The 18,449-nt window shown below is 53.9% G+C and overlaps 1 protein-coding gene across 4 annotated transcripts in view; it reads left to right on the top strand.

Moving 5' to 3' along the window:
* The window catches only part of BCL11B (B-cell CLL/lymphoma 11B (zinc finger protein)), a 98,046-nt gene that overhangs the window by 76,626 nt on the left and 2,971 nt on the right, over positions 1–18,449 (top strand). The window lies entirely within an intron of this gene.

The following is an 18,449-nucleotide window of genomic DNA, read 5'->3' as shown; positions in this document are numbered from 1 at the left end:
TTCATTCATTCATTCATTCTCAGTCCTTCTTCTCCTTTGAACCAGCCCAGTGAGACCTTTACCTTTACCTTTGGGTCTCCTCCCTGTTCTCAATTCAGGAATGATGCCTGGATGATGGATCAAGAGATTGAGGCCGAATATGAGTCAGGAGTTGCACAGCCAACCCAAAGGCTAGTGGTTGGAATCCTCCAGCTTTAGCAGAGAGATAGATGGGTGCTCTCCTCCTGTGAGATTTACAACCTCTGAAAACCTGCTGAGGCGTCAGCTATGAGTCAGTTCAGATTCAATGGCAGTGCGGGTTTATCAGCTGTAATCAATATGAGTCTACCAGTAGATGTCTGGGCAGACGGGGAGGATGGAAGAGGCTACCACACCCGTGACGTTTGTGGGGCCTGTGCTGTCTCAGCGTTCACGTTTGATGTTGCTGTATACGGTCACGCTGGAGCCGACTCCTGGCTGCACAGGCTTCCAAAGCCTGTAAAGTGCATGAGAGGAGACGGCTCACCTTTCTCCCACGGAGCAGCGGGTGGATCTGAACCACACACCTTTGAGTTGGCAGCGCAGCTCCATAGCACTAAACAAAAGTACCCTCAACCCCACTGGAGTCAGGTTGCTTCCGACCCCGTCACTCTCCCTAGGGTTTCTGAGGGTGTGAATCTTTATGCGAGGAGATGGCTGGTCTTCTACACGGTGGGTTAGAACTGCTGGCCTTATGGTGAGCAACTTGACACGCTACACGTACAGGAAAGAGACTGGCTGAGCTCAGCTCCTTCCTTCCAGGGACTCGGCATCAACAACCACCCCCTGTGGGTCCAAAAGTAGCCATGACCCTCACCACCACCGGCCTGACTGCACCTGGGACCGGCCAGGGTGGAAGAAGGTGGCTGGGCTGGGCGTCCACGTGTGTGTCTGTGTCAGGGGAGAGGTGGATGTGAATGTCCTGCCCTCGTTCTGATGTGACAGTCCCAGTGTCAGCATGAAGCCTTGCAGTGGAGCACCCCTGCAGTGGAGCACCCCAGCCCTGCGCCTGGCTAGTGAGCTGAGCTCAGGACTTCGCAGTTCCGGCCTGGTATTAGGGAAGCGTGGTCGGGCGTGTCGGATGAAAGTGCTGCCGTGTGAGAGCCAGGCTGGCTGGGCCGTGGACGCCGGCCAAGGCCGTGCTGTGAACAGGCGCCAGGCGCAGAAGCCCGTCCAGCGGCCGTGCACTTCTGCGGGGAATGCTGAGGGCCGGTTGACTGTGTTGAGGGACTTCGAGGGTCCCTCCAGCCCCAGCCTTCCGAGGACATGCGGCGGCATCACACTCGCCAAGGCCCCGAGAGCGAGCCTTCGCGAGGCTTTGCACGAGGCCTCCGAGTCCTGGCTGTTGTCTTTGTCCTGGAGTTGAAGGCCCCCCCGCCCCCCGTGGCCTAGCGGTGTCTGCAGCGTGCAAAAGGCAGACACTGTGTTTTTATCTCTTTCACTCCAGGAAGTGTATTGGGGTTTGCAGTTGCTGAATCTAGGACAGCCTTGCTGTCCCTGCCCTGGCGGCCACGTCAGCCCTAGAGGGATAGGGTGTCGACAGGTTCAGAGGGACCCCACTCTCCCCGCCGTTTGGGATGTCCCTCCACCCCGTGGGGTGCTGACCCTTTTACAAGTCCAGCTTTGGTGCTGTGAGCTTCTCAGGAATCCACCTGACTCCCTCAAGGATGGAGTCTCCTGGGATTCTCCAGGGTCCTTTACTGCCCTCCTCTCCTTTCCTCTCCCCTTCTCCCCCTCTTCTCTACCCCAGCCCCCCAAGATCTCCCTCCATCTCTTACAGGAGTCAGTAGAAGGCAGGGTTTGAACAGAGGTTCTGGCCTAGGCTTTCAAACTCTTACCCCTGTTGACACTTGAAAGCAGAGGATCTTTGTTCTCAAGCATCCCAGCTTGTTATTCCCAAGCTGCCGGGAGCACTGCCCAACTCCCCCAGCTAGAGGTCCCCTCTGACTGTACCCCTTTTTTAATTCCAGTGCTGTGATCTTTATGGGAGGAGCTTTCACATCTTTCTCCCATCAAGTGGCTAGTGGATTAGAACTGCCAACCTATGAGTTAGCAGTCACACCTCTGGACGGGACGGAAGGTCTGGCGAGGACCATGGGTATAGACTGTGTTTCCAAACTGGGAACCATGGGGAACAGGGAAAAACACACAATATTAGGATCTGCTCCTGCGTTATCATGAAAACCAGTATCAACTGGGTGAAATCAAAGGCCTTGAACATTGAGTGTAGCCCCCCCCACTGCTGCCAGCCATGTCTAGCCGCAGTGTGCCCCGGCTGGAGGTGACCCTGTGGGCTGATGTGGGCTGAGCTGTCCATCCCTCAGGAGTTGGATGGCTGGCTGGGTGGGCTCAGACCATGCTCCCTCCTAGTGACCTGACCATTCCTCTGCACTGTCCACACTGAGCTCGCCAGAGACCGCCACCCAAGTTTGCAGGGTGATGGTGTCACTGCCGAGTGGACACGCTTGTTGGTTGTGTTGGCGAGTCTGACACCATCGTCTGCCATGCTGGCCCCCTGCCCATCCTCCTCCAAGATGTTTTACCCAACATCCCAAACTGCACAGAGCTGACTCAGGGGTCAGCACCTTGTGAGCGTGATTTATTAGAGCCACACTCTGTCCTGTGGCTTTAGGTACCGGCTCCTAACTGGCCCACCCAACTAGCAAGTGGTACCCCAGCTCCCAGGAGAGACCTCTAGGATGGGGACCACTAGGAGTCAACTGCTATGAGTGGCAGGCGACTTGATGGCACATAACAACCACAAGAAGGGTGGGGGGCCCAGAGTGCTGGCTAGGCTTCCGGGGAGAGCTCATGGTCAAGTGTGCACGTGACAGTGAGAGCAGTTTCTCTCACCCAGGAGCCAGTGTTCAAGCAGCTGGTCACTGAGTTGGCCTCAGGATGGCAGGGCCATTTGGAACTCGCTGGGCTCCGCCTCCCCTGGGCCTGGACACCTCAGCTTCCGTTCCCCTGAGGCCTGCTGGCTCAGCGTACAGTCCTGGCCACACTCCCCCGCTCTTCCTCATCACCCCGCCCACACCACCAGCTTTTGTCACAGCACAGCCTCCGCCACCCCCACCCCACCCCCCACCTGCCCTGGCATCACACAGCCGACACCCTGCTGGAGAAGGGTGGGTGGGTGGTGCTGTGAGAACCAGCTGGCATAGCTCGTGTGGTCACCAGCAGGAGCTGCACTGTAGCCAGCCCAGGGTCACCTGGGACCTTGCCACAGGGTCACCCCAGCCACAGTGCACGTTGTGGGTGTGCCGAGACGGGACCAGCGTACACCTGCACCGTGCGGTCATGTGCATGATGGCTCCTGGGCACTGGCTATTCTCTCCCACGTGTGCCTCTGTGTGCGTGCACATGCATGCATTGCATCGTGCCCCTCTGTGGCCATTCATGCGTGTGGACATGTGCGTGCATAATTTATACATGCACGTGTGTAGGTGTGCCCATCTTTGCCTGTGTATGCCGTGCACACATTGCATGTTGCATATTTGTGTTGTGTGTGTGCATGCATGTGTGGCTGCGTGTGAAGCACATGTATTCCGTGCACACATGTGTATATGTGTGCATTGAAAGTGTAGGTGGGAGTGCATGCCTGTTCTCATGTTTATGCATTTATTGTGTACACACATGTCGGCATGTGTGTATGCATGTGCGGAGGTACGTGTGCCTGCATATGTGTCCATCCGCATATGCACTCGTGTGCATGTTTGTGGGTACACACGTGTGTCTAAGTGGATGTGTGCCTGTGTGCGTGTCTGCATGCATGTTTTGAGTGTGATGTCTAAGTGTACGGGTGCATGCTTGCAAGTGCACGTGTGTGTGTTTGCACGTGTGCTTGGGAGTACGTGTGTGTCTGCATGTACGTGTGACATGCGCCTGTGTTGGGTAGTGGCGCTGGCTTTCCTCTCTTCACCAGCCCCGCATCCCCAGTCCTTGCAGCGTCTCTGGGTCCCCTCTTCCTGAGCTTCCCCCCTACCCCCGCCCCTGGGCACTGGGCCGCACAGCCGGCCGGAACTCGGGCGCCGAGTGTGCTGGCGAGGCTGACCATCTCCCGGCTGCAGGCTGCGCGCGGAGGAAGCTGGCACCGGCGCAGAGGCAAAGCGCGCACAAGTGCCGCAGGTTTTTCATATGGAAATGTGAAATAATGGGGTGATTAAATAGAGCTGTATATTAAAGTACATCTGACATTAGAATTACCATAATGTGCTGTAGCCTAAGGCTGAGTACTTTATTTGCCATCTGCGTCGGCCCAAAATCCCCCGGGGAAGCGCTAAAATATTCTGAATAAACTCAGCTCGAGTTCTTATTGAGAGTAAAATACCATTTGTGGCACGTCGTATTGATTCGTCTTAATTGTGGTGCAGAAAAGAACATTCACTCGCTGATGACTTTTGTGCCCGGTGACAAGCTGGCTGGAGTTATTCTAACACTGCAGTTGGTTAACCTGAGCAGACCGGCGGGCGGGCGGGCGGGCGCGTCCAGCACCTCGGCTCCAGGCGCGCGCATGCCTGCTCCCCAGGGCGCACAGCTCACCTCCGGGAGCCTGGGGGGACAGAGGAAGTCCGCGCTGACCTCCACAGGCCCTCCCTGCACCCCCCTCTTCTCTGCCTTAAATGATACGCTGTGCGCCTTGGAGCCCAGCCCTTGGTTGGAGAGATGTGGTGCCCCCATTGAAGGGGGGGGGGAATGAGAAAAACAAAACAAAGAGGAGGAGGGTAAAGCTAAAGAATGCAAAGGACAGAGAGGAAGGCAAGGGGAGGCCTAGACAGGCCACCCATGGCCACGGGGGGCACGGGCCCAGCCCCCTTTGGAGGACAGTGCCTGCACGTGGCATTAAAGATAAATGAGGCCTCACTGGGGAGGCGCTGGGTGATCCAGCCACTGCTCCCCCTACCAGGGTCCAGTGTTCACCCTATAATTGCCTATCATTATACACAATTTAAATATTCAAACATTCTCCACAAACCCAGGGCTAGCATGTTTTTATTACAAATTCAGAACAAGGGAATAACCTTTAACTTCAGAGACAAATGAGACAAATTTACAAGTGTGTGTCTGCTGTTTTCTTGTGTTTTATCAATCCCCGCGGACTGGGGCACTTTGGCAGCAACACCACGCAGACGATATACATCTATTACTTCTCGTTTGCAGCGCGTGCGTAAGGAGTCCCCTCAGCATTCGCTAACCTCCAGCCCGCGGCCGGCTCTCCACAATGCCAGTTACCTCCTCGGCGCTGAGCGTGCCTTCCAGTGCCGCCAGATTTACGCCTGGCTACACTTCTCGGGTGGAGCGGGGGGGACTTCTGTGGATTTAGGAGAGGCAGGGTGGAGGTCGTGTGGCGAAGGGAGTTGTGAATTTTGGTGGGAGGGGACTTCTCTCCTGACAGTGCCTGGGAGAGGGCGCACGTGGAGTGCGTGTGTGGGGTCTGTGTGTGCGTGTGGTGGCAAGCGCGCACGCGCGTTCCCATCACGTATACACACAGCGCACATATATACCAAGAATGTAAGCTGTGCACATGTCGGCGTGTGATGGCATGCATGGAAACATGAGTAACATGCTTGTATACACACACACAGAGTAACGTGTAACATGCACGACCAACATCCCTACAAACACGCACACATCTAGACACATACATACACTCATATGAGTCACATACTAACACACATGCACACACAGACGTATGGACACATGCATGGACTCACATCAATATGAGGTATGCCTAGGTATTCACGTAGTGGTGTACACGCATACATTCATACATACACACAACACCTATGCACATACGTGTACTCACACACAACTCACATTGACATGCACGTACACGTCAATGCACAAGCCACACCTCACACATTAACACACACACGTTCTCATGTGCATAGCTTGTACCCAGGCACCTGGACACACTCGCATGTAAAATTCACAACTCACGTACCTGTGCACGTACACTCAACACCTACACACACAGCATATGCACATGCTGACGTGTGTGTGCACACAGCCCCATGCACACGCCATGAGCTGCCTTGGTCTTTTATTTTCTGAGTCCCTTTCTTTCTATTAAACGATCAGAAGGGTTTGCCGAGTGCCTTCCTTCACCTTCCCTGCTATGTGTCTGTCCCCAGAGTCCAGTTCTAGAATTCCTTCAGGCATTAGCATATTTGATGGGACAGCAGGGTGGGGGACACAGAGCCACCAAACTAAGCTTCATCAGCTCCAAACCCTTCAGAAGTCGATCTTTTGCAGGGACATCTGCCACAGACAGATTTCTGGGGTGTCTGGTGTGAGCTCTCATCTGGTGCCGTGCACCCTGTGTTTTATGTGGCTGGCTTAGGGGAACTGAGAGGACAGCCTTGAGGAGAGGTTACACGTTTACTCTGTGCCCCGCTCTGACCCTCCGTCTCCCTAACAGTTTCCCGTGTGCCCATTCTGTCCGCTGTGTCCAAGCCTGGTATCACACAGCTGACCTCAGGACCAAGCAGAGGCCATGGGGACTGTTTGGGGAAAGCCACTCCCATAATATCTGCAGCCCAGGTGCATTTTGACTTCTTCCCTGTCCTTCTGAGACCCTGGAGCGCCCTGTTCCTGAAGGCGGCTTTGCAAGGCTGATGGTGTCAGACAGGTGATCAACTGGGGCAGCTCTGCTCCTTCTTGAGAGTGTGATGAGAAGCCAGCTTGAGGCTGAGAAGCTTCAGAGGTTAGGTTTTAACTCTGCTCTGCAGTCCCCTCTCCCTGGCTTTGTGCTTTCTGCTTTCACAGTTTGGGGAAAGTGAGTCTGGTAGGAATCTTAGTTCTCTGAGGGCCCAGACACTTTCTGTTGTGTTGACGTTCTGTTCTTCTCTCTGCACCTTTGACGTGATGAAGCCAGGAGTGTGGGCTTGAAAATGCCTTTTCTTTCTCTTCATTTGAAAGGCTTCACTGTGATGGGATTGACAGTGATGGAGTCTGATCTGTGGATACGCCTGTCTTCCTGAGATTCACTTCACAGTCTCCATAGACACCCCACGTCTCATCCATTGAAGGAAGCAGCAGCTCTGTGCTGAACAAGCCTCCCCAAAGTGTGTGCTTGCCCCTTGTTCCTGTGTAGCACCTCAGTCACTTTCACACCATTCCACACATGCTCACCCTGCTGTTGCACTTATCATAGACTATAGAGAAGGATTAGTGGAAGTCAGAATCACAGGGAGGAAGGGGGACAAGTGCGGTTTCAGGGTGGGTGTTGAAATTGTTGTTATAGAACAAAATGTGTGTATACCAACTCAGCTCTTTGCTTCCGAATTAGATCCAACCAACTCTTTGCTGGCCCTTCTCCAGGGGGTTTTCAGAGGCTGTAAATTGCATCGGAGAAGACTGGTCTTTCTCCTGAGAAGCAGCTGGTGGATTTGAACATTCAGTGTTTCAGCTGTAAGTTGAGGAGAAGATAGGGAAAAATAGAAAAAAGAACAAGGTGTGTATGCAGAGTAGAATGAGAAATTATTTTGCATCGTAATTTTCACTCCGGAGTTTTTCTTTGAAATCACTGAGGAACCCAGTACATGGCAGACATAACCGTCACCTGCACTGGGGACCGGCAGGCTGGGGTGACTCGCTCTCTGGTGTTGGTCTGGAACTGGACCCGCACCCCCTCCAGGTGGGCCTGTAGATCCCACTCTGGTGCTGTCAGTGTTTGCAGAGCCCCCTCCGCACCACATCCAGTTCCTCCCTCTAGGAGCCTGGAGACCCGCCTCTGTGCCCATTTCCTCTGCCAGGCACACCCTCTCTCTCTCTTCACAGCAGCCACGTCTGGCTCTGGCTCCCACACTCCACTCCTGGCCCTCACCTCCAAGAAGTCTGCCCTCATTCTCTGAGCTTGTCAGCACCCTGTTCTCTGGGTCCCACGTGGGTCACACCCTCCTTGACTTTTGCCCCGTGGCTGGATCCCTCATGGGGTGGGCATGCCCTCTGCGGGGACAGATCTTCCCTGAGGACTGGATCTCTTGCATTTGGATGGGAGGGGCCCTGTCCCTCACCCTGACTGGGTGCAGCTGTGGTGTGGCATCTGGACTGAGAAGGCCATGTTGTTCCTGGCATGGCAAGAAGGACTCTCAGCATTCACTGTCCTGCCCTGGGATAAATGGTGAGGGTGGCATGTCCTCTGTACCTGGCTGTCCATTAGCACTACCCCTCTTCCATGCCCGCTGCACCCTGCCACAGTCTGGACCACCAGCACCCTGTTACCCGGGCTGCCCTGTGCCAAGTCTGCTCAGTGCTCACTTCTGTGTAGACTTTCCCATGATCCAGGTGGACCCACTTCTCTGCTTGGCTTGAGTGTCACCTCCATGCACTTTGCTGTCCTGCCAAGGTCACTGTATGTGTGGATCACGGATGGTGCTAGCACCTAGGATGTGGAAAATGGGTGAGTGGGAGGAAGGAGGAGTGGATGGATGGACGGATGGATGGGTGGATGGATGATGGGAGACAAAGGGATCAGTATATGGATGGCCGAGGGTGGATATATGGATAGTGAGGGTAGGTAGGTAATGGATGACAGGTGATGGTGCATGGTTATGGAGGGTGGATGGATGGTGGTGAGGTCATGGGTTGATGGATGGGATGAGTGTAGGTGAGGAGTAGAGGGGGATGGATAACTAGATGGGTAGATGATAGGATTTGATGGTGGGGAGTTGGAGAATGGCTACTGGGGCATGGATAGATGGATAGATGAGGGAGTTGGAGGACAGATAGTGGGGACGGATGAATGGATGGATGGATGGATGGATAGATGGATGGATGGATGGATGGATGGATGGATGGATGAGTGGGTGGGTGGTCGGAGAAGGATGGGTACCTAGAAAGGAAATGAGTGTGCACGAGAGGTGGTTATGAATAACAGGGACTGGGTAAATGGATAGAGAGGTGGGAGGTATGGAGAGAGGATGGTAGGGATACATGGTGGATGGATGGTGATTTGTAGGAGATAGATGGTGGACAGAAGGTGGACGATGGGTGGCGGGGCACTGATGGATGGTGGATAGTGGACGGCTGGAGGCTGGGTGGTAGGGGTAGATGGTAGATGGCTGAGTGAATTGTAGGGTTGGATGGTGGACAGATGGTGGATGGAAGACGGACGGGCTGGATTGTGGATGGTGCAGATGGATGGACGAATGGAAGTTATGGATGGACACGTCTCCAGAGCATTTGAGACAAAATGAGAGCTCTTGTTGTCAGTGACGTCTTAGGGCGCCTTTCACGCCAGGACACTCTCATCTACTTCTAAGCAGCAAAGCAGCATTCTGGATGGACTTCTCCCAACACGCCCTTGTTGGTCCAACACCAAAACAGAGCAAAGACATCAAATCTTCCGTCTTCCTTATTCACTGTCCCACATTAACAGACATTTGAGATGATAAAAAATACCATGGCCTGGCTGAGGCCCCCTGAGGAGCTGGGAGGTGTGGACATGGCTGTGGGTCGAGACCCACTTCTGTTGGGTCAGTTCTGACCCGTGGTCACCCTCCACGGGCTGCCAGGGGAGGGTCCTTATGGAAGGAGACGGCCCGTGAGAGTCAAGTGGACTCAATCCCGGGCTGACCCCACAGAGATGTGTTACAGCAGAGGAGGAGGAAACGCAGGTGCCCAGATGTCCAGGCAGAGCGGGTGCCCCAGGCAGGGCACATGCAGGAACAGGAATGGTGAGTGGCCAGCGTCTCTGTGCATAAGGGCAGTGAGTGACCAGCTCCCCCAGACCGAGTTTTGGGGGTTCATCTGAGAAGTGGGACCTGGCCCCCTCTGTGATTTGGGGAGCTCTATTGCTGCTCCCTGGCCAATGTAGATGGTGTGGTAGTCCTGAGTCTGGATCCTGGGGTGCCCATGATTAGAGTGTCCCCAAAACCCCACAGGAGGAGTAGGGGATAGGCCAGGGTGAAGAGAGTCCACTCTTTAGGTGCCAAGCCCAGCCTGTTGCCGGGAGCATGTGTCCACACCACTAGGCAGGTGTCCTTGTCCTGGGTGCTCCAGGCCTCAGCCAGGCCCAGCCCCGGGAAGGCAGGTGGCCTCTTTGTGTGTGTGTGTGTCCACTGTGGGACATTTGATGTGTCTCTTGTCATCTAACCAGGCAGCCCTGGAAGGACCACCTTCCCTGAATGTGAGGAGATACAGGTCACCAAGTCCTGTATGTGGCCACAGCTGTGGTGGCACAGACTGGACCAGGTCCATGGTGACACAAGGTGACACCCTAGTCTGTGGACACTTCACTACTTGACCCCTAACAGCCTTAATGTCCAGGCAGAGTTAGTGACTGAGCTGGGGTGAGGCCTGCGTGGTCCCTGGGCCAGGAAGCCTGGAGCCGACCACAGAGAAACCTTGTGAATGCGCAGTCCAGGTCTGCGTGTGGCCTCCAGAAGCACCCCACGTTTCCTGAGCCTCCTTCTGCGAGCAGTCACCATGTAGAGTTCTCGTGCGGCTATGAGAGATCATACAGGAAGACAGCATGCCGGCCTCTAGGCCTCAGATTCAGGCAAGCCACACCGTCTTCTCTGTTCTGCCCCAGCCTTCTCCCCGTAACACCCACAATTCTCACAGCCTAATCCGCCAAGAAAGGAGCCCCAGCAGCACAGGGCCTAAAGTGCTGGGCTGTGATCCAAGAGGTCTGTGGTTTGAACCCAGCAGGTGCTCCACGAGAGAAAGCGAAGGTGATCTGCTCCTGGAAGCCGTGTGGGGCAGTGCTGCCCTGTCCTGCCGGCTGGGTAGGAGTCAGAACTGACCCAACGGCAGGGGGAAGTTGAGTGGGTGGGCTTTGCTCTCCCTCAGAACGTGGGCTTCATGCCCAGATACCAGCTGAGTGTCTAGGGGAGAAATTCAGATCAAACCTCTACTGTCCGGATGATTCCAATCCTCCACTGGGTCTCTGAGGCCAAAAGCTTTATGGGAGGAAACTGTCCATCTTTCTGCCAAGAAGTGGCTGGTTGACTCGAACTACTGACCTTCTCATTAGCAGCCTGGTCTGTCACAATCACTGTTGGCTTAGTGGTAGGGAGTTGCACTGTTAACTTGAAGGCATGCGGTTCAAATCCATCCGCTGCTCTGTGGGAGGACGGGCAACTTCCTCCCGTATGATTGACTATCCATGGAACAGCAACAACAATGTCAGCAGGCTCCGTTCCTGGGTGATAGTGGACCTGTTTGGTCAGTTGGTCCAGTTGGTAAGAAAAGTCTGGAACTCAGGTTGGGATAAGAACACTGGGTTGGATTAGCCACGTAGGCTGAAGCTGGGGCAGGGAGGCCACGACCAGCCAGGGGCACTGCACCGGTTCAGCACCTCAGGTGGTAAGGCCTATTATTATTATTAATATTAATATTATTATTATTGTTTCATTAGTACTCAGCTCCCACTCTCCCCACCACCGACAGCCACCCCCTGGGGACCACAGGCTTTCAAAGACCTTTCTCTTCCTAACAACAGTACCTATTCTTCTGCATGATCTAATCAGCATGATTTCACCGTGTTGTTGCCACTCTGGCCAAAACCAACACCTCTCTGTGTGAGAGCCAGTCCCACCGTCCTGGGACCTGCACGCTGGGCCCGGCCCCCTGCGCGCCCCTCTGCTCCAGGGTCCCTGGTCTCTGTGTGTGTCTCTTGACTCGGGGTGTTCTCCACACACTGCCTGGCAGGTGGACTCCCCGTGTGGCCGAGTGCCTGGCCTTGGGCAGGGCTCTGACCGCCTGCCAGCCTCGATCTCTTCACCTGTGAAATGGCCACCCTGGCACTTCCTGCCTGTGGAGTGGCTGGGACGTGAGGTCATGTCTGTGCTGGGCCAGGGCCTGGCATGTGCTGGGATTTCATAAAGGTTAACCGTGGTCACTCTCTGTGCCAGAGAATGAGGAGGCTTGATAGAAGCATCTAGAACAAGTGAGGATGTTTCCAGATTCAGCAGCCAACCATGCTCTGGAATAGATTCAGTGCAGAATTTATGCTATTCCTTGCCTTCCATCAAGGCAGGACCTACTCAGAGCTGACCCTCTAGCAGGTGTTTAAAGGTGTTAAACTTCCCACCTTTCTCCTGCAGAGCAGCTGGTGGATTCGAACCACATGCCTTGGGTTGGCAGCACAGAGCTCCCTCTTCATGTCTGTTCCAGCTCCTAACAGCTCTGACCACATAACCAAACACCTCCCGACCCTGCCTCATCCTCACAGCCGCGGCTGCGCTGCGCCTGACCATCTTGAGACCCACCTCTTCTCACTGACCCTTTCCCTTAGCAAGCATGACCGCCTCCTCCAGGGGCTGGTCACCCCCGATAAGATGCCCGCGGGCTGTGAGATGAAGCCTGCACACTCCCACCTCTAGGAACTGCCCGGCTGTCCTTCTAAGGTAGTGACACAAGACCAGACTGGAGCGGACCCCGACTCCGGCCTCCTGGGTGTTAGAGCACGACTGTGCTCCCCGGTTTTCTTGCCGGCTGTCACCTTCTAGAAATGGATCGCCGGTCTTTCTTCCAAGGAAGCTCTGGAAGGATTCAAACTTTCAACCTTTCAGTTAGTTGCCAAGCATTTAACTATTTGTGGCAGCCCAGAGAGTCCATAAAAAGCCCTCTGGCAGTCAGCTGATGATTCCTTCCTGAGATCGTGAAAAGGGGAGATTCTTTAGACTAATAAATGGCCCAGAGATGTTGTTGTTGTTGTTGTTAAGTGCTGCTGACTCGTGGCGACCCTGTGGACAGCAGATCTGAACCCTGCCCTGCCCTGTGCCCTCCTCACAATGTCTGACACGCTGACTGCCGTCACTGTGTTAGCCCACCTCGTTGGGGTCTTCTCTTTCGCTGACCCCACTTTTCCAAGCATGATGTCCCTTTGCAGTGAGTGGCCTCTCATAACGATATGTATGCCTCGAGTATGTGAGGCAAAGCTTTATCACCGTTGTCTTTACGGAACACCCTGGCTGTCCTTTCTCTAAGAGAAATCTGTCCTTTTGACAGATCAGGGGATGTTCAGTGCTCTTCTCCAACACTATAGCTCAGAGACATCAAGTCTTCTTCTGTCATCCTTCCAGGGATGGCTTTCAGACATGTAACTTGGGACTGAAAAGGCCGTGGCCTGTAGCAGGCACATTTAAGTCTTCAGACCAACATCATTGCTCCTTACTACTTAAAAGAACCCCAGAGGAGGACTGCCGTCTTCAGTCCGTTCCGGCTGAGGGTGACTCGGTGTCACACAGCAGGACAGCACAGTGGGGGTCCAACCAGCTGTGATCTCTACAGAGACCCAGTTTCAGGTCTTTATTCTGCGGCCCCGCAGGGTAGATTCAGACGTCTGTGGCGATGCTGGGCGTCAGCTGATCATCCTGGAACAGTGGCGACGGCTGGGCTTGGATGGCTGTGCTAGCAGGCCTGGATCCTGGACGAGCACATGGGTGGCCAGAAGACCACCTCCTCCTTGGACAAGGGGACCCTTAAATCCACAGAGGGGCAGGGCTGCCAGGAGTCCCTGGGACTCAGTCTCAAGCCCCTGGGGGGAGGGTGCCCTGGACACAGCTGGGCCGTTCCCACATCCTGACTGGTGGGTTGCACCCAGTGATTTAGTTTCTCAGTTCTGCTCCGCTGACGTGACTGACTCCATGGGTTTCACGCTGTTGGAGGTGTCAGGCAGGGATTTGAACCCATGGTGGTGTGGTCTCTGCATACCAGAGAGTTTGTGAGACAGGCCCATTGAGAGAGACTTCACAGGACTAGCTTTGCGGCCGGGGAGTGAGGAGACTGGTATGGGGTTTGGTCAGTGGCCTGTGAAAGCGTCCAGGGGGAGGAGCCCGACAGGAGAGATGTGGACCCGTTCACAGTTCCCGGCTGCTCCAGCGGGTGAAATGCAACTGACATTTGTGGGTCTCTAGGCTGGTGTTGATGCTGTGAGGAAGCTGCTTCCTGATAACACAGACGCCTGGTCATCAGGCCCTCAGGAACCCCGGGCCCCAGACGTGTTTGAAAGGCCCCAGTCCCACGAAGGGCCGTCGAAGATGGGGACCTTGCTACCCAGGAAGGAGTGTGGCCAGCCGGGGGTCTTCTGGGGCTTCAGAAAAGAGCCAGTTGTGAGGACTCGCCTCCTGTTTGAAATACTGAGCAAGTTTAAGAGCAGAAGGATGTTCAAAGCCTCTGGCATCCTTCAGTTCTCCAAAGTGAGGGGCTCAGTGCTCAGGGCGACTTCCAGGCAAGAGATAACCACGAAGTGATAATATGGAAATGAACATTTTATTAAAAAAAGAGAAGGGAGAGGAGGTGGCAGGAGACTTGTCTGGGGAGGGCCTTTGAGGGCTGGGAGATGTGACAGAAATCGGAAGCCATCAGATCTGGGGAAGACAGTCGCCTGGAGGGAACCTCGCTGGGTGCTGAGATGAGGACTTGGGACCAGAGCAGTTTGGGGGCACAGGTCAAAAAAGCACATGCTGGCAGTCACCCCAGTGACCCTGAGCCCCCAGGGTCAGGGAACTAGGGGTGGCCAGAGCCCTTCCTCCCACGTGGTTTTAGCACTGCCTCTTGTTTTTTCACAAGTGGAAATACCTGAGTTCTTCAGGACATGCAGCCACACGCCTCCTGAAACCGACCATCTTTAGTCTTTTTATAATTTTTTAAGAATTATAACCGACCACTTCAGCTCTTGCGGTATCTCCCTGCCCTTCCCTTACTTCTCTTCTTTCAGGCACCTTCCTCACAGGCCACAGAACTTTCTAGAAAAGTGTGTGACAGAATGAGAGACAGGAAGTGCTTTGGAGATCCCCAAGAAAAAGCAGCTGATGAGAAAAGAGATTGAGGGGAGCAGAGGGAGGGTGGCCTCACTGAACGTCAATGTAAAGAAACCAGAGCGGCCGCGTGCCATCAAGCCGTTAATCAGAGGCTGGAGTGGGGTGAAGGGGCAGAGACCCGCTTTAAGTTGAAGCTCTGGGACCTTGTAGGATGGGCCTTCACTTGTGTGATCAGCTTCTATGCGAGAAAGGGACTTTTTAAATTCATTTTCTTCTTATTTATTGCTTGTTCTGCCTTTTTTTTTTTTTTAAAAAAATGCTCTTGGGATATATATAGCTTCTGGCCAGCTCTGGTAAGAAGCTGAAGTAAAATGTGTAGGTCCCCAAATACTTGACCTCATACGCTCAGGGCCAGAGATGGGACACCCCAGGTGTCTCCTCGACAGCTTTTATGTTAGCTGAGAAGAGGTCGTGCGTGGAAGCGGGGGTGATGGTGCAGTTCCCACAGCCAGGTGCATGGGGCTGAGGGAAGGCCACCCCACTGTTTCCAGGTGGGGAGGCTTCTCTTCAGAATAAAGGGAACTGAATTTTCCCCGACATTATGGGAGTGGAAAACGATACAGATACCCTGGAGAAAGAAAATGCCTCAGAAATTCTCCTTGAGGTGTTTAAATGAGAGATAAAGCTCAGCTTCCAAATTCATTTTTTATTTCTGCCTCTTCACCACCAGGCACATAAAACAGGAGCAATCATGAGGTAATCCCCATGGGACACTACACGTGCAAGAGTCTGTCCTGAATTTCACTGGTGGCTCTGTGACTTAGACTCTCCAGAAGCGTCAAACATCTTGTGACGTTTTAAAGTCTCTGCAAGAGGTCAGCCCTTCAGAAGTTGCCAGCATTTTCTAACGGGGGAAAGGACCTCGCCCTCAAGATTTAAAGCCTTGAAGAGACCTGAGAACTCGGGTCTCTGAGCAGACTGGAGGTGAAAGGGTTTCCACATAGAAGTTTTTGTAGCCTTCATCACTGCTGACAGCGAGACCCTGTGAAATTGCACTCAGAGTTCCTCAGTGGGAAACAGAAGCCCTCCAGACGTGGATTCTGGAAGACCGAGGCGCTGGGGGGAGCCCTGGTAGTGCAGCTGATGAAGTGTTGGCTGCTAACGGAAAGGTCACCTTCCACCTCTCTGAGGGAGATGATGGGAGAGCTGGTGCTTCCTCACGGAGCGCAGTGCACTGACCCGGTGGGGCAGCTCCCCTCTGCCCTGTGGGACCGCGGTGGTTCAGAACCTGCTCATGGGCACCGGGTGGGCTTGGAAGCTGAGGAGGCTGCGAGGGCGGGGGCTGTGGTGGAGTGTCTGTTGTTCCCAGCCCCCACCCTCCCCTCCGCACTTCCTCTCACCGATGGTTGTGGTTGTTGTGTGCCGTTAATTCAGAATCAACCCAGAGCCAATAGATCATATGGGAGGACACTGCCCATCTCTCTCTCACAGAGCAGCTGGTGAATCTGAACCGTGCACCTTTGTGTTAGCAGACAGTCACAGTTTGCTCAGCTCCACAGTCAACACTCTTGGCACCAGGAGTCAGGAAATCAAAAGATGACTCGTACTAGGTAAATCTGCTGTCAGGGACCTTTCCAGAATACTGAAAAGCAACGATGTTAATCTAGAGACCAAGGTGCGCCTGATGCAAGCCATGGTCTTCACAGTTGCTTGCTATGCATCAGAGAGCTGGACAATGACTAAGGATGACAGAGGAAGAATCATGCCTTTGAATTGTGATCTGAAGGAGTCTTGAACAGACCATGGACTGACAAGAAAACAAATAGGTCTGTCTTGGAGAGGGTGAGATCAAATTTCTCCTTGGAAGCTAGGAATTTGAAGCTCCATCTCACTTATTTTGGGTGCACGGCCAGGAAGGACCAGTCCTTGGAGAAGGACATCGTGCTCAGAAGGGTGGAGGGAGGGAGTGCAGGAGAGGAAGACCCCAGATGAGATGGAGTGATAACAGCAACTGGGACAATAGGGATAGGTATATCAGAGTCAGTAAGACTGATTCAGGACAGGGCAGGCTTCAGAGCTGTTGTACGTAGGGTCACTATGAGTCATAGGCAGTTCAATGGCACATAACAACAAGGAGGGAGCTCTGGTGGCTTACTGGTAAGGAATTGCGCTGCCAATGCCAAGGTACAAAGATCAAATCCAAGAGCTTCTTTTTGGGAGAAGGCTGGGCAGTCTCCTCCTGTGTGATTTACTGCCTCTGGAGGGTTAGCTATGGGCTGGTTCGGAATCGACGATATTCAACAAGAAGCCAGCAGATGTGTGGTTATCTGTTTGCCAGGCAGCTTCACTAGGCAGTTTGTGGCTACTGTTCATGGTGTTTGAATCATCCAGGGGCAGTAACATTGGAGAAAACAGAGATTTTGTAGGATGGAGATGGTGTCCACACTTTCTGGTGGACACCTTTCCCTCCCCTGACTGCCATGTGACAGTCGGAGACGGGCGTGCCTGCTCCAGACCAGGACGGCAGCTCGCTCTGCACAGCGAGGGGAGCAGACGTCTAGCTGCCATCGGATACTAGCTGCCATCGGATACGGCCCAGTGGTGGCCAGGGGCTGTGACCTGGAGATGCCATCAGGACCTGCTTCCAACACACAGCCTCTCCATCTACCCATCTGACTAGGGGTTATTTTTACCTAGTGTTTTGGAGGACATTTCAGCATAGTCATTTGGAGGAGTCCATCTAGCCCCTGGGGTCTGATGGAGGGGAAATTTTACGTCCTGGGGAGGGGTGTGTGGGAGGACACAGTGGGTGTTTTCAGAACACCAGTGTTCCATTTTCTGCATGGTTACCTTTTACAGTATCTTGAGTTGGCTCTGCTTTTGGAAATGCTAGGTACTCTGTAGCTAAAATCACATTTTATATGACCATTTCTCTTAAAGAAAGGGGGAGGGAATTGCCAGACAGTTGGATGTTTTGTTACTGTCAAACTTGTTTGAATTAAAAAGCAAAACCAGCTGCAAGGCTGTCTGGCTGGCCCCCACTCACAGCGACCCTGCAGGACAGCTGGACTGCGATGGGGCTTCCGAGCCGTCAAATCCTTGTCGGAATGCCTGCCTCACCTTTCTCCCGAGAGGCTGGTGGGTTGGAACCACTGACCTGTGAAGTTAGCTGCCCAGTGCTTACCCCACTGCCCATGAGGGTGCCTTTCTTCCAGCCAAGTATTGTTGAAATGAGTGGTTCTCAAGCCGAGGTGCTTCTGCTCCAGGAGACATCCTCCTTGTCCTGTGGGCTCACCAGGAGTTGAACACACTTGACGACAATGGGTTTTTGGTTTTGGGGCATTCGATGTTTGTAGGTCCCTCAGTGGCACAGTTTGTGCCTAATTGATCACCGAAAGGTCAGTGGTCTGAGTTCACCCAGTGATGCAGAGAGAGAAGGGAGTGGCCATCGCAGCAACTAGAAGTCCTGTGGAGCACCTGAAAGACGTGGCCGCCACCAGTGCACACGGACTTGCCAGCAATGGGCTTGGAGATGGGTTTTTATTTAGGGGTGGAGGCTGTTAATAACACCTAGTAAAGCCTATCTTGTAATGCTCAGGTCAGCACCCCCTGCACCCCAACAGTGAGCTGTGCCAGCTTGAGAAGCCCTGCTCTGGGGTGCTGCCTGGGAGGGGTTCAACATTAATAAAAGTACCTGCTACCAGCTACCTGCTACCC

This window comes from Elephantulus edwardii, unplaced genomic scaffold (genome assembly GCF_000299155.1).
Source record: "Elephantulus edwardii isolate Elephantulus edwardi_28Jun2011 unplaced genomic scaffold, EleEdw1.0 scaffold00002, whole genome shotgun sequence".
NCBI lineage: Eukaryota > Metazoa > Chordata > Mammalia > Macroscelidea > Macroscelididae > Elephantulus > Elephantulus edwardii.
This window is presented reverse-complemented; position numbering and strand designations above follow the sequence as displayed.